Source organism: Anabas testudineus, chromosome 11 (genome assembly GCF_900324465.2).
Source record: "Anabas testudineus chromosome 11, fAnaTes1.2, whole genome shotgun sequence".
Taxonomy (NCBI): Eukaryota; Metazoa; Chordata; class Actinopteri; order Anabantiformes; family Anabantidae; genus Anabas; species Anabas testudineus.
Genome location: NC_046620.1, coordinates 17,922,002 through 17,938,390, shown reverse-complemented (window position 1 = coordinate 17,938,390; position 16,389 = coordinate 17,922,002).

Here is a 16,389-nt window from a genome sequence, read left to right as displayed (position 1 = left end):
TCATTATGATTCATCCTGCAACGTAATGTTATGAGCTGTAGTGGATATATACTGTCCTTCCAAAGTGTTAGACAGATGTTCTGTACTGTACATGGGCAACGTGGACCTCTTGCACTGTATTCCATTTGATGAATAGTTGTACCTTTGCATCTGAATTTAGTAGCATGATGTAAAGCTGGACCAAGATGATTAATTACTGTGCTGGGGAATGTCTGTCCAGACCCATTTTTAGAGATTGTGTTTTATCACGGTTTGTCCTCTTCTGCATGTCACATCCAGATAATGAATAAATCAATTATTCATTTATTTTTTTAATTAATATAATCGGACACAGAGAAATGAGAGGGCACACGCTTTTTTTATTAGAAAGGAAAGCCCGAACATCTTCATGGGGAATATTTTGGACTGATTTTTACATCACCCTGTATTCAGCTCTAGTTCCTTACCATGATGCACTGTACTGCATCAAGTTGAAAATTCTAATAACATCACAGTTAGGTGGTTGGGATTCCCGGCTATATGTGATGCAGTATCAGAAGTGAATACACAGATAAGATAGAAAAATGTGTGCAAGAATTAAGAGTACTGCAGATGTGAGGATGGTGACTCTGCAGCATTGCATCATGATTCCTGTCTGCTGCCCTTCCCTCTGTTCTCTGAATAATTATACCACTGCTCCATATTCAAGTACATTAACTGAACAACAACTATTGATTACTGATATTGTGATGATGATGTTGACTTATGTTCATGTTATTGCTCTTTCTCCTATATTATTGTATTCCTGCCTTCTAATTAGGGAATATCCAAGCTGAACTATGATTGCCATGGCAACAGAGTCAGCATGCATTCCCTTTGATATCACCCTGTCCCACAGGGAGCACAGCTTATCACCAGGTTCTAAAATTAAACCAGTTTCTTTCTGGCACATACTGGATGGCCTTCATTCCTCAGCTATAACCATTATTTAGGTCTAGTGTTAGTCTTTTATTCATGTTTGGTATTCTGGGGGATTATTCTTTGTTACATCAATCAAATGACCAAGAATATTAAAGTGACCATCTTTATTAAACATGAAATGTGGAATGATCAGACATTCTATTATGTAAATCAGTGGTTCCCAATCTGGGGGTCAGACCCTTCAAAGGTTCCATCCATCTATCTCATCCCAACACAATATCTCAGGGATAACTTGAGGGATTGCCTTCACAATTCGTACAATTTGTTCAGAAAGATAAACTGATTAGACTTTGGTGGTGAAAGGTCCCTGTGACCTTAAAACTGTCTTTTTCTTGTGGGCGTGTGGAACCTCCTTGAAGAATGTTCTTCAAAATTGGTATGCATGTCCACATGGACTCAGTGATAAAGTGATTAAAGGTCAAAAGTCACTGTGACCTCACATCTATCCCATTCTTGTCCACATCTCTAATGTCTGAAGGGAATTTCATTCCAACAGGCACAAATGTCCATATGGATTCATAGATGAAGTGATGAGACTGTGAGTTTGGACAGCCCAGACATAGTATAGTGCCCCTTTTTTTTTTAATAATTGTGATTATTCTATGACATGTGAATTAAATTTTTTCTACTGAGGGCGGATACTCAGGTGGATTTGATCAACTTATTGTCCAAGTGAGCAGCTACTGTTCACCTGTAAATATATCAGTACCTTAGGTCTCCACCAAAACATTGCCAAGTCAATACCATAGTGATAGACAGACAAGATATGTGAAAGCTAAATTGTTATTTGAAGCAAAAAGGAGCTGTCTTAGTATTACATCACAGCTACACTGAAGGTTTCTAAGAGGCAGTGTAGGGCAGTGAAAGCACATTATGTTTACTAAGAGATAGAAAAGCTTCATCACAGATGCGCAAATTGTAAAATAAAGAACCAAGCCTCCAATCAAGATACTGCATGTTCTATCAAAGGAAGGTTGCCTATTACTCATCTCAGAGGAGAATTAACAAACTCTAACATCCAACCACAAGCGCCTGGACTCTCTCTTCCTGAGTAATGGTTCATTGAGGCTGGTATGGTGCATGTCAGGTAACGCTGGAGTCAAGGTTAAGTTGTTTGTCTGTTTTTTTTTTACTTAAACTCAGTGAAGACAGGGAGACTATGCCCTTGGTTCTTTTAGCTGAATGTTTTCCTTTCATAAATAGCGATGGAGAGCTAAACCTTTGCTGTGAGCTGTGTGAGTGCAGCAGCAGAAAGCTTTCCATGCTGCCAATTTGGTTGCTATGCTTCAAGGCAATATTCACATTTTGTTCCTTTAAACAGGCTGTAACATCTTTCAGTTTGTCAGTGCCTTTTGTTAAATCAAATTTGTAACAATTTCTTTATGGCATGCCGAGCACCGCATCAGTCTTTAGCTTATTTTTATTTTGCTTCAATTTGACTATAACACAATTTATGTCTCGCAATATCATTAATGTGGAAATGTAAATGTAAAATGGTCTGCAATTATATAGCGTTTTTCTACCTAACTGGTACCCCAAGCGCTTTACACTGCATCTCATTCACCCATTCGCACACAACCATCAATCTTATGATTTGCAGACAACTGCTCTACCTATTGAGCCACCCCACTTTGAATTGTGTTGATGTTAAAATGTGCTGTATAAATAAACCTGCATTGTCTTAAATGCAACAGACACGTGACCCTGACAAAGATATTACAATAACAAATGTAATAAGGAAAGTAGTGCCCCTGCGAATCTGTATCCGGGTATCCGTCACTATTTTGTGGTTTTTTGCACACCTCTGTCTGTATTCCAGCCTCACCCTGAAGTTGAAAGAGTTTTATAGTTGTTGTAGTTTTTCAGTGTTTTTCTTACTGTACCCAAGTTTGTTCCCCGTGGACTTTGCCTTTGTTTCCTGCCCCTTGTTGATCCACTTGCTCATCTGTGAATCCTGCCTCTTATATGTGGAAGTGTGGAAGTTGTCTCATGGCTTAAATTCCAGATAACTTCACAGATGACTGAGAATCTTCACAGACTCGTATGGAGTGCGGTGCTGTCTACCCACTCATTTAAATGCCTTAGGATTATGGACTTTGGCCTGTTCTTCACTCTGAGACCCCACCTGAACTGGTAATCAGTCTTACTGAAACCCTGCTTGCCCAATTGATTTGATGCTGTTGGCCTTGTATGTTGTTGACAACTGCCTGAATAGGCTGCATGCCTGATACTTCCTGTTGATCTATTGCATGCTGTTTGTTACAGTAAACTCCAACAGTTTGAATGTGTACACAGTCGTTTCTTTGTTGTGCTGTTGAGTCTCATTAGTCATTTTCTGAGTTGTGACAAGAATCCATAGCTGACATACCTTTTACCATGGTCTATTGTGTCCCTCTGAAAGCACAGTGCTTCTGAAATGCACATTAAAATGTGTTTTGAGAGGTTCTACTCCCTGTAAAGCTGACAAATCACATTGTCTGAGGCATGCATATCACTAAAAGTTACAAAGCAGTTTCTGTCCTAGAGACTAAAGGATGACTTTTACAATCAATATATCATTCACAAGAGCGGTTTATATATAGTAATCATATTTGATCAGTCATTATCATGTACCATATATATTTAATTTAGATTGTTATAAGCTGTTTGTAGTTTTTATTGTACTGCATTATGCTGTAGTCCTTGAGAGAATATTTCACTGGTCAAGAATATTTCACTGGTCAAGGACTGTAACAAACATCTTTGCATAATGTGATGAGACTCTCTTTTGGAGAACCACTGAGAGATACCGTCTATAGAAATCATTTGTTGAGTATATCACATCACTTAAAAGGTTATTGTGTAGCCCTGTTAGCCTTATTTAATGGCCAAGGAAGAAAGGCAGTGTCAGTGGACTCATCTATTCATACTGTACTGTTATTCAGGGTTATTCAATGGTCACTTGTTCTACCATCTGCTCAACATCAACATCATCTGTTGTATCAACCAAATCGTAGTTATAATAACATTTTGAATAATGCCACAGCAGTAGTTTTTGTACTGCAGTGCACCCAGTAAAAATACCACTACTACTAATTTGGATGCTGCCAGTTAGTCAATCTGTGTGTTAAGCAAGGATCACAGTCTAACTGTAGTGTATCATATGGAGACAGAAAAAAGGTTGAGAAAGGCTTAACTTTTTACAATTATCTCCTGACACAGAGTTAGCTGATTTAGCTGACAAGTGAGCAGATAAAAGGTCTAGAGTTGATATCTAATGTTGCATTTGCATTTGGGATCTTTTGTTGCTAAGATTCAATATGAAGTGCAAAGAGCTGTAATTACGCAAAAAAATCAAATCAAGTCCATCAGAGAGATAGTGTCTGCTCTCAACTGTTTAGCACAAAGACAGTGCTGATGAGTTCAGGGACATCAAAAGGCCCACAAGACCGCAGAAAGCAACTGTGGTAAATGACAAAATAATTATTTTCCTGGTGAGGGAAAAGCTAGTCAGATTGCTGCTTTCAAGAGGTAGGTTTATCTGTGCCTAATTCCACATTTTTAATTTTTATTCAATATGGGTTTAAAAGCCCCAGTGAAATCATAGATCTAAATTTTTAAAGACTAAACACAGCATCTGGTGATGTCTATGAGTTTCAGACTCGAGGAAGTCATTGACTACAAAAGATTTGCAACCTCATAGTAATCCTGAGAGTATACAATTAAAGCACATCTCAATTGTTTCATTCCAAATCAATTGTGGTGGCATGCAGAGCAGAAATCAGTGGATCAGTGTTCAGATTAATTTGGTCCTAATTGTAATTAATAATACTGTATGATTGAAAGAAACAAACATACAAACACATTAAACCACAAAAAGAAATATGTGTTAACTTAGAAGCCTTTCCTGACAATTTTACTGCACCCCCAGACCAGACAGGCTAGATCCGGCCCTGCATGAGATGCTGCAGAATTGTTAAATGCCAGTTGTATGGCTGCAGTGCATGTCTCATTCATTGTATTCTACTAAAACTTTGCCTTCCCTGTGTTTTCACAATGATTTATGCCAGTATCACAAAAACAAGATGAGAAAATTTATTCAAGTGAATGACAATGGCCTTTTGATAATGTGTTCACATTATAAGAGTGTTCTTAAACAGTTGGAACAGCACCATTGTAGTGTTTAGACAGCCTCCACAAGCTGTCAGGGACTGAACAGACGCTTCTCACGTAGCACAGATGGAAATATTTCATAAAACACTGTGCCACAAGCCAATATTACCAACACAAACGCCCCTGTCTTTACTAAAGACACTCTTTCATTAGCATTTCATATTCATTTCACGAATCCATCCTACATATTGTGGCCATTGGCCATAATACACATTTTAATACTAGCTATGCTATAATGCATCTATGCACTGCATACTAAGAAGTCATGAATCATCTCTTTCATCTTTATTATCAGTATCTTAAAAAACAGCAGAACAAGACTTACTGATACAGCAGTCTCAGGAAAAGTTATTATGACAATCTACATCAGAAATCATAATCTGCATGCACTTATGTAATGTCTAATGTAAAAGTCTAACCCAGAACCTTTGAAATGCCCTTTCCACCAGCAATGTCAGTTTTAAAACTTTTTTCACCTCGTTCATTTCAGTCTCTGGTATGTTTGGTGTATACATAGATTCCAAACACTGACAGAAACCACAGAGTATGCCATTTAGTGCGTCACTCTCCACAAGGACACTTTACACTGCTTTATGGGCTTCTTTGCCTGGGGCCCCAACAGAGTCTAGTACACTACTGGTGGTATTGAAGGAGAACTAGGAAAGGACCCTTCAAGTGTCCATTAGTGAGTCTGTGATGTATAAGGGAGCTAAGTAAGTAAACACATTTACTGAAGTACCACAGCTAAACCCAATTTTGAGCTACTTACACTTAATTTCTTTTTTTTATTACTTTTTCTCCAGTACGATTTAACTGGAAATTTGTACTTTTTACTCCACTACATTTATCTGACAGCTTTAGTTACCTTGTAGATGCAAAGTACAAGTACAAGTAAGTTAGAATGTATTCTTAAGGATTTATCACCAGTCAGAAAGTTTTTTGTAGTTTACAGTTTACAATTATTTGTAATTGTAGTTTTCTGCTTTAATCTCTAAATATATTAAACTTAACTTCTGCAGAAACCTAATTTTCTCATTTCTTTAGCTTAAATAAACATCCAAGCTGTTTGTTCCTTCTCCTCCCATCTGTGTCTCAAAATACAGGTGTGTATGAAGCAAATTTCAAGTTCAGGAAAATGGTGGAAATACTGCTCTGGTCATTATAAACAGCAGGTTAACGAGAGGTTTCTACCTCTCTCTAACCAAAATCACCTATGATGTACAACAATCAGCAATGCCAAGTCATTCTCACAAAAAGCCTTTGCATATTTCCAATGACCTATCTCCTCCACTGAGGGTTAGCCTCCGCTCACCTCTTGACAGTGCTGCACATAGTTCTTTATATTGCATTTAGTCAACAATGTTAAAGACCAAAAGCAGCACAAGCGAGACTTCAGCATTTTGACAAATTGTTGAATTATGGTCCGTTTGACAGCATACTCTGTTAGGATTCTGAGGCAAAGACACAGTTTGCTTATTGTGGTGTGCAATTATGCCAAGTATTATTAATGTTGAGCTGGGGAACCAAGTAGGTAGACCACAGCTGCAACTGTCAGAGCGGGCCATGCAGTGGTTATTACACCAAATATCAGGGGGAAACAGCCTGCCCAGCTTGCCACGAGAATCTGTCAGTCCTGATCCAGCAGAGAGGATCAACACTGTGTGCTGTGTGCTGTGTTCAACTCACTGTACTAAAGGATTCTGGGACAAACGGGATCTTACTATCCAATCAAATTCAGTATGTTGGCAAAACATAATTTGAATCAGAGTGTTAATAGGGGCTTCTGTCGAACTGGAGAAGATATATGAGCACTTCCTACTGTTTGTTTGCACTGTCTTTAAACTGCTGTGCATGTTCATGCTCTTATCATGGTCTGTTGCATTTTAATGTTCTTACGACGTTTCCTCTAGCACTAGGGGAAGGACGAACCTTCCCTAGCTTCATGGAATTACTGTAACATTGACTCATTGCTGTGGTATAAGACAATAAATAGTTAAATTAAGTGATATAATTTAGAAGGCCCAAGTAAAGACATACACTGCCCGTCCAAAAAAAGAAACTTACCACCTGGATTTTACTAAGCAAATACGCAAGAGCCTCCCACTGGATAATTACTGGATGATTATGTTTCAGCTGCCAACAATTTATTTAAACCTAACTAATGCATTGAGTAGCTTCTCATTTCATAAACAACCATGTCTAAAGACAAAGATGTTAATCTGTTTTAGAAGAGTCAAATTATTGAAATGGATCAAGTAAATTTGTGATATACCCATCATGCCTAGTGCCTACTGTACAAACCTGTAGGGGCAGTGCTATGATCTGGGGTTGCTGCAGTTGATCAGGCCTAGGTTCAGCTACGTTATGTGTCCAAAGAATGAGGTCAGCTGACTACCTGAATATACTGAATGACCAGCTTATTCCATCAATGGATTTTTTCTTCCCTGATGACACGGGCATATTCCAATATGACAACAAGATCCATTGGGCTCAAATTGTGAAAGAGTGGTTCAGGGAGCATGACACATCATTTTCACACTTGGATTGGCCACCACAGAGAATCTTTGGGATGTGCTGGAGAAGACTTTGCAAGATCTTGGCAAAAATAAATGCAACTCTCGATGGGAGTAAATGTTGTGATATTGCAGAAGCTTATCAAAACGATGCCACGCTGAATCAGTGTCATAATCAAAGCTAAAGGAGGTCCAACGAAATGTGTGTGACTTTTTTTTGGACTGTGTATAATATATTTTATTATCAATATCATGCCGGTGTGTCCTGACTACAGAGCAGTTATCAGTTTAGGATACTGACTGGAGACAGGAGGCAATAGCTGGACCAAATTCTAAAACACCCATTTCCTAAAATTTCAAACCAAACTTCAATTTCAAAATGAAGGCATATTTCAGTTAGAGACACAAGTGGAATAGGATTAAGACTCTAGTTTGTTGCACAGGAAGACAGTAAACTATTTACATGCTGATCTAGACTCAGAATCAAATACATAGCCATGCCTACATTGCAGAAAGTATGTTTAACAGATGAGGATAGAGAACCAAAGCTTTTTAGCCACCTGAGGGCAGAAATAAGAACTTCTGTTTTGTCACTGTAGAAAATGATCCGCCATCAACTGTTTCATAGGGTAGATTATGTAGGACAGTTTCCTACTTAATTGAGATGTGTAATTGAACATCGCCTGCATATCTTGCACAGGGTTTTTTTCCTTTCAGTGTCTTTTGTTTCAAAAGACTGCAATACATTAATATTCTTTCATATGGACCATGACAAATTAAATTAAACCTTAAATTCAACTTTTCATTCAGTTCAACCTCTGTTTTATCTCATCTGCACAGGTTGGTGTTCAGACTGGCATCTAAATATGGAGAGATTGAAAACTGCACCCCAACTCCCCATAAGCTCACTTGCAGATGTGAACGTGACTCAGGGATTCAGCTCTATTTCAGTTCTGTGAAGTGTTAATGAACTGTAAATGACAGAGAAGGTGTTCCTTATTCTGTCATGCAAAAATCTAGGCTGAGGATGAATGTGTGAGTCTATCCAAGAGGGGTTAAATGAGAAGATCAGACAGTGAGATGGCTGGATAATCATGTCCTCTTCATATTTAATTGCTGTCTGAAGGCAGGGTATTTTTAGTCCCTTTATCAGCAGGGCAAGTTCAGCTGTAATGCATGAATGTATATGTGAGTCCCTAGGCATGCTTTATGTACATATCTTACTAGACGCCACCATTCGTTAAGTCTTTTGTAATAAATCTTATACAAGGCTTACTTACACCAAATCACATCCATTCTGTTGTGTTTGTTTCTTAAGAAACTATCCTTCCTTCCTATCCATCAAAGAGAAAAACATGTCAAATCTCAATGAAAATATATTACAGTTAATGTCTAGATTTGAGGCAAATATACCGACTTCAATGTCATTATCTTCCCACCACTACCAACCAGGTATATCTAGCAAGTGTGAGTATGTTAACATGTAAATCTAAGATGATGAACATGGTCATTATGTACCCTCATCACCCTCATTTTCACCCAACATCAGCATGTTTTCTGTTATAGCAGTACAGATCTCAGTTCCAACTGTAGACAAGATGTGTTGCATTTGTGTCAGGATCCAAAGGGTCAGAGGTGGATTAAATGATTGTTTTAATGAGCCATAAGACAGAACTGCTAAAAAAGGAGATGTTATGCTAAATATGCTTTCACACTTGTATTTTGTGTTATGATGGGAAATTCTAACTTCCCAAGTCTAATGGAATGCACCAAGACTTTTTAGTCCTTTACGATCAATAAAATAATTCTGTGCAGTAGTATGTATATAGTGTTTGTTTAGCTAATTTCTGAAAAAAAAAAAAAAAAAAAAAACATGCCCAAGATAGAAAAAAGTACAGTGGTGAGTTGTGTGGGAAGTGCATCATCTAACTGGACTAGTAAAGAAACTAAAGAAACAGCAAGAGGCCATTGTATCAATCAACTACTAATGATTTATGAATGATTTATTAGACAAATATAGTTTGTTAATTTCTTACAGTTTATTTTCTGTAGGATGACCTGAACTAAAGTTTGAAATGAAACCATGGCATTAGAACAGGAATAGTATATGTGCCAAATGGCATAATGAGTTTATTAAGCATTCGTCCAAAGTATTGATTAGGCCTATCTTTTCTCTGGCTTCATATCCAACATAGAGTGAAGACAGAATTAAGCTTGTTTTTCTGTAATTTAAATGATATGAATCCATGTTTTGTTCGTCTCAAAGTTAGAGGAAACACTCTTGGGGAGTCTAGGGAGTGGAGATGAGTGTTGGGCATCACATTATTGAATTATGAATCATTTTGTACTAAGGAACATCTTGAAGAGACATGCTGAATTTGTTTCTCGTGAGTACAGAGCTGCCAAGGAATTTAAAAGACAACTGAGCTTCACCATAACCAGTCTGTTATCTCATTATTGCTTTTCCTAATAAAGTCTGGACCAGTATAAGCTACTGAGATGATTCATCTTCACCCAAATTCTGGTCTAATACTAGAGAAGTAAATAATCTAAAGTAAAGTACTTTCTTTTAGGTTCCTAAGTTAAAAATAATTGTCCCATTTAGATTTAGATTTTGTACACATGCGTAATTTCCACATGAAGTGCAACCACTTTTTTACAGATTTTTTTTACAGGCCACCAATGACATTGTTGGCAAATATTTATTTTTCTTTGGAAAATGTTCTTCATTTTTTTTTTTTTTTTTTTGTATTCATTGCAGAATCAGTGTGTTTTATGCTTCACAGGTACCAGACTAGAACTGAGACAGCAGCACCAATGAGTAGCGGAGGTTGCTGTGGCCAACAGGTGAGGAGGGAGAAAACACTGCAGAGCTCTCTGTAGCAATAAATGTCTCTCCACAGCAAACAGTAACAGTAAGGCAGGTCTTCACTGTTGATAAGTACTCACAAATCCAAAAGTCCAAATTCAAGTATCCTCCTCTGGTTGTCATTCATACATTTACAAAAACCCTCATCTAGGTAAGCATACGGATAAATTCACAATCCAAATATCTGTCATCTATCCATCCATCAGTTTTAGTCATTAGTCCAAACACCAACAATCAAATCCAAGATCCAATATGAAATAGTAGAGAGCAGAGGAACAGAAATGAGGGGCAGGCTGAGGCAAATTACAAAATACAAATAGAAAAGAAAAAAAAGTAAGTGTGATTGGATCTGAACAATTAAACCACTGTTTCACTTACTTTCTCCATCATCATTGTCTGTTTACTGGGTGTGTTCAGTGTTCTGTACAGACATGAAATAACTGGTTTTCTTTTATTAGCTTTCAAATGTTGTGTTAAGTTGTATAACTTTGATGAAGATCAGATCATCTTTCATCGCCAGTTTATGCAGAAAACCAGGAAATTGAAGTTCACTTCCTTTTTCTTATAACTATCTAAGTATGTGTAATGTTTGTCTAATGTTGTCTTGAGTGGGCATAGTTTCAATAAATTGTATTTCGGGATTGTGTAGTCACAGACTGGTCAGAGTACCCCTCTTGAGCCCACTGGGCCCACTGGGCTCAAGAGGGTGTTTGGTCTAATTAGTACAGTCTGATTGAATTCTCCTGGTTTTGGTATGATTTAAACATCTTAATTACTGATGTAGTATTTAGTTACTAACCCACTTAAGCCAGGATCTAAAATACTTGAGTAAAACGTCAATTTATACAGGGCAATTGAAAGGTGCAGTATCCCTGTTATATGCAGTAACTGCTAACCTTACAGCCATCATTTCCAAACTTGACAAAATATTCAATTCTTGCATATGTTGAATGCACAGAGGAAAAATGAATATAGTGTTTTTTGTTACCCCTGACTCATGTGCCTCCTGAACACTGTAGATCTGGGCACCTTGTTTTATTAAATGTGGATTCTTGTGAGTGAGAGTTTGAAAGCGATTTTTCTTTTTCTTAAATGCTTTCTTGATCCCTTTGTAATCATAACACTTCTGAATCGAACGATTCGCATAATCATGGCCAAAGACGATGCCTGATCTGACATCACTTACCTAGATCTTTTTTTTAGCACCATCCCTTTGATTTAAAATTGATTTAAAATAGATCTACTGTAGGTGCAGAGTCAGGGCTGAACTTTAATGTCTTTTGGCTCTTAGTGTCTACATTTCTAGGTCATTCACTGCCAGCTTCTTAATAAGTAAATTACTAACAAATTTTGTGTCCTCTTGCATGGCATAGATCTTTATATTTTCTCTCCTAGATCTACTCTGCATGTCTGTTAGATTTATCTTATTTTCTCACATCTTTAGCCAGTGTGCCTCTGGCTTTAAGGATTGCTGTAAGCGCCTCGGTGCTACCCCCACTGGACTCACTTAGTCTATTGTTATAAGTCAAGAACAAGTGGCACCTTAGAGTAGTGGTAACATCACTGCCTCCCATGTGGGAGACTGGGGTTCAAGTATGGGGTAGTTAGGCAAGACTTCCTTATGCTCACCATGTCTACCCTTGTGCCCTACTTGTAAGTTGCTTTGGATAAAAGCATCTGCTAAATGTAAAATGACTAACTTTCAGCACAATGAAAACAACTGAAATAAACAATAACAATATGTTTTTTAAATTTTACATTATATATTTTTTATATATTTTCAGATTACAATTCTCTAGCAGTTGCAACCCAGCAGACAATGCCAATAATAATAATAATAAATACTATTATAATAATTGTCTGAACCCTGTGGCGGCAAAGTCTAGACAAATACTTGTTGGCCTAAGCATTAACCTCACTTAAATACTCAAGTGTGTTTATCTGCAAAATGTGGAGTAACAGACATAGAAAGACTGCTGCTGCTGTATCATTAACTGTAACTGACTAATGATTTAATATGTTGTGGCTCAGCGGGTCATTTTCTCAAAATGCTGTGTTTCAACAGCACAGTAAGGCGTTTTGACAGCTGTCGTTCCAAGTGCAAACATGTAGATTTACCATACTAGCTGATACAAATAATCAGAATGTCTGGTTACCTTCATTTCAAGGTGTAAATACTTGTTGATCATTATGGGCATCCTTTTGTTTAAATGACAAGTAGTATATAGAATACTATTTGACTGACTATATGACTACACTTGCAGACATAGTACCTGAATTTAAATGTGGATCACAATTTAATGTTTGGATAGCAACTGCAAAGTCACAAATGAGCAGGAGGCAGATGTAAAGGTGAGTGTAAACCTCCAGTAGAGTCCAGTCCCAGGTGTTTATTATGTCTCATATGAATTTGTGTAATATGAGAAGTTGAAATGGGAGCCAGTAGATTTGGTTTGGATATTAGATCTGAATAGAGAGGGGCAAGTCTGATAACAAAGTCTGATTGTGATATTAATGTGTGAATGTTCACAATGCAGCATTCAGTGTTCAATATGTATTATGCACACAGATGGACAAACAGGGAGCTATGGTGTGTAGGGTGGGCAGGCATCTGCCTTGGCCGGTTGAGGTGAGTGATAAGAACTGAGAGAATAGAAATTACTGACTATGAAGAATGATTGGCTGCCAGACAGACAGTTGTAGATCAACAGCAATGTGTGGTGTTGTGACCTTGTTCCAAGGAACCTGCTGGAAGACTGAAACAATTTCATGATCTTTTTTCGACAATGCATCTTGCTATTGAGCTGGAGGAATAAAGCTGATGTTACATCCTACTATATCACACACAACTATCTGTTTTATAACAGTGTACAGAACTACTGTACAGAGGTGGCTATGCTGCAGAACATTTGTCTGTTATCTGAAATGGCAAGCAGCTCTAGTCCCATCAAATGACACCCCTTGTCTTCCCTTTTTTTCACAAACACTAAAAAACTAAACTAAACTAAAAAAACACACTGGTGAAAATATTACCACCATGATACAATAATAATAAATAATATAATGGACTTTGGAAATTAATTATGATTAAGACACAAACACACATTATTGCACACGCTTTTGCATGTCTTCAAAATAATAACTGTCTATTCATTTTATCTGCTCTCTACACCACAGCTACATCAAACTACTGCAGCCACCCACAGGAAATGTTGTGATTCTGCCTTCAAAATAAAAGCATATCACTTAATACTGTGGGGAAAGGGTGCAGCATCCAGACATCAGATATCAACAGTACATGGCCTAGAGAACACAATACAACAAAAGCTAAAGGACAACTTCACCACTTTTTAACTGCTTCCCATGCATCTCATATCCACAGACACTCACATTCACATCTATGGGCAATTCAGAGTCACCAGTTAACCCTAACAGCATGTCTTTGGACTGTGGGAGGAAGCCATAGTACCAGAGAAAACCCATGCAGACAGAGGGCATTCAAATGGAGAGTTACCTGGCCAGGTTTTGGGTTTGAAGATCATTTTATCTGTGAGGCAACAGTGCGAGGCAGTACACAAGCATCACTTTTTAGAATCACGGAAATGGATTTCTGCAAAGAAGACTGAACAGCACATGTGCATGACCTCTGCTCTGTTTACACTAGCTTTGCTAGCTTCTCCTGCTACATTAAACCCCTTCTTCAGATTACAGTTCTTTGAGAAATTAATATTGTTGTTATGGATTCATAGAAGTATACTGTTGCAGAACCAATTTTTTTTCACATATATTTAACCAGGTTGAGGTTAGCAACCTTTGGATGAAAAAAGACCTGAAGAAGAAATAATATTCTGCCAATACAATCCACTATGAAACACACATAAAATACTCAAATTGCTCAACAGTGTCTAAAAAATTTTAAAAAGCTTTTAAATTATGGGAGACCCAAGAAGTCATTTCTAATTACTGGTATTTTATTTATTGTTTATTTCAGTGATTTGAACCAGTATTGTCCAATTTCAGCTTTGAGAATTGTGGTGGGGACTGGAGGAGTAGATGGGCGGCAACATGTACAAAATTCAGCATTTTAATAAAAGATTAAATAAAAACAAGACAGTTTTGAAACATTGTATATATAGTTATTATCTCAGCCTTTACACTGCAGCAAGATTTATAGTGCCACCATGTTAAGCTCAGTACTCAGCAAATGAAAGTCTACCACAAGCTGTCTCCACCAAACAATGAAACGATTGACCTCAGCAATCTCTAAATGAAAAGACTGGAAAGTCCCCACACCTGGATGGTTTTACAACAGAGTATTTCAAAAGTTGAAAAGCAGCTAATATCCCCCTTTATTGATTAATGCATTTGATTGGCTCCCACTAATAAGAGAAATTCCAGGCTTCTGGTGTGAGATCATTATCTCATCTTTTTAAATGTAGCAATTACCTGTCTGATTACTACTAATAAAACCAGGGCATGTATAGTGAGACTAGCCATAGGGAAAGCTTTGATTCAGTGAGTATTTCTGTATAAAGTGCAGGAAACCAGGACTTTGTAGGATATGCCCACAGCTTGGCTAAAAATGGACCCTATCCAGCTCCTTCTGACTCTTTTGTTTTAGAGAGGGCTGTCCTATCTCCCCTCTTCTGTTTTCATTATGTATTGAAAACATGAGACACTATATTTGAGAATAGTAATGTTCATGTTCTGGACATGGAAAACAACTGGGTCAAACGAGATGCGAAGGAAGCTGTTTACCACAAGACTGACTTGTTAAACGGAAGAGGTGCACTGGGGCATAATGTATCACCCACTCATAATGCAGTTCTTTTATCACTACCATTTTTCATCATCAGGAGGTCACAGTGACACACATGAAAGCCAGGTGAAACAACAGGTGACCATCAAGTACTAAAGACTCGGTGACTCCACAGGGTTTATTAGTTTGCTTTTCCAGCCAGCCACTGATGAAGCCTTCTGGATTGGAGGCAGCAACTGAACAGATGGTGGCACTATTGGCTAATGAGATTCTGGTTTACTTGAAAAAAAAATCAAAAATCATATATAGGATTGATTGCACTGCTAGTTGATTTCAGGTCATTATCAGCTCACAAGCTCGATTTATTGAAAACACAGGTAATTTGAACTGCAGGATAAGTATGGTCAAAATGAGCTATACATTGCTGCTTTTCAAACTCTGCCAGTAGCGATAAACAGCAATCAATCCTGATTGGATTCCTAATTTTCCTATGCAAGCCACAGAGGATTTCCAGGCCAGCTGGAAGTGATTAGAAAACCATAGCGCTCAAGTGGAATGTATAACTTGTTGGACCTTTATCGAATAAAATGTTTAATAATAAAGGAAATAAAAAATTTAAATCGTGGACGAGACAAGGACTTACAATAAGAGAAGGAAGGACAAATTACCCATTTTGCCCAGTTACAATATCTAATTTACACATAACATATATTTCAAAATAATCAGAATTATAGATTTACAGAATAATCAGTATCACAATAAGAGATTTATTTTTTCAATCCTGAACTCTGCTTTCAAATATAATATAATACCTCACATCAGAAAAAATGTCAGAATACAAGCTTGGCATGTTAGAGACAATGTGGCTGTGGGAATGTTAAATCATTTCCATATATGTTGGAATTGCACCACTGAATTGAAAAGCATTTACAGAATATTCAGTATACTACTCAGGTCCTACTTTTGAATTACCTTTAAATCCGACTTTGCTTTGGAAAAAGAAGAATGAAATGGCTACAAAATGGGTAATTTGCAAAATTTAAAAACTGGAATCATTTTCAGAAATCATAATTAGTCCCTTTTATATGTATACTCCAATCTGTGGTCAGATGCCTCCTGTTTGCTTTAATCATCGA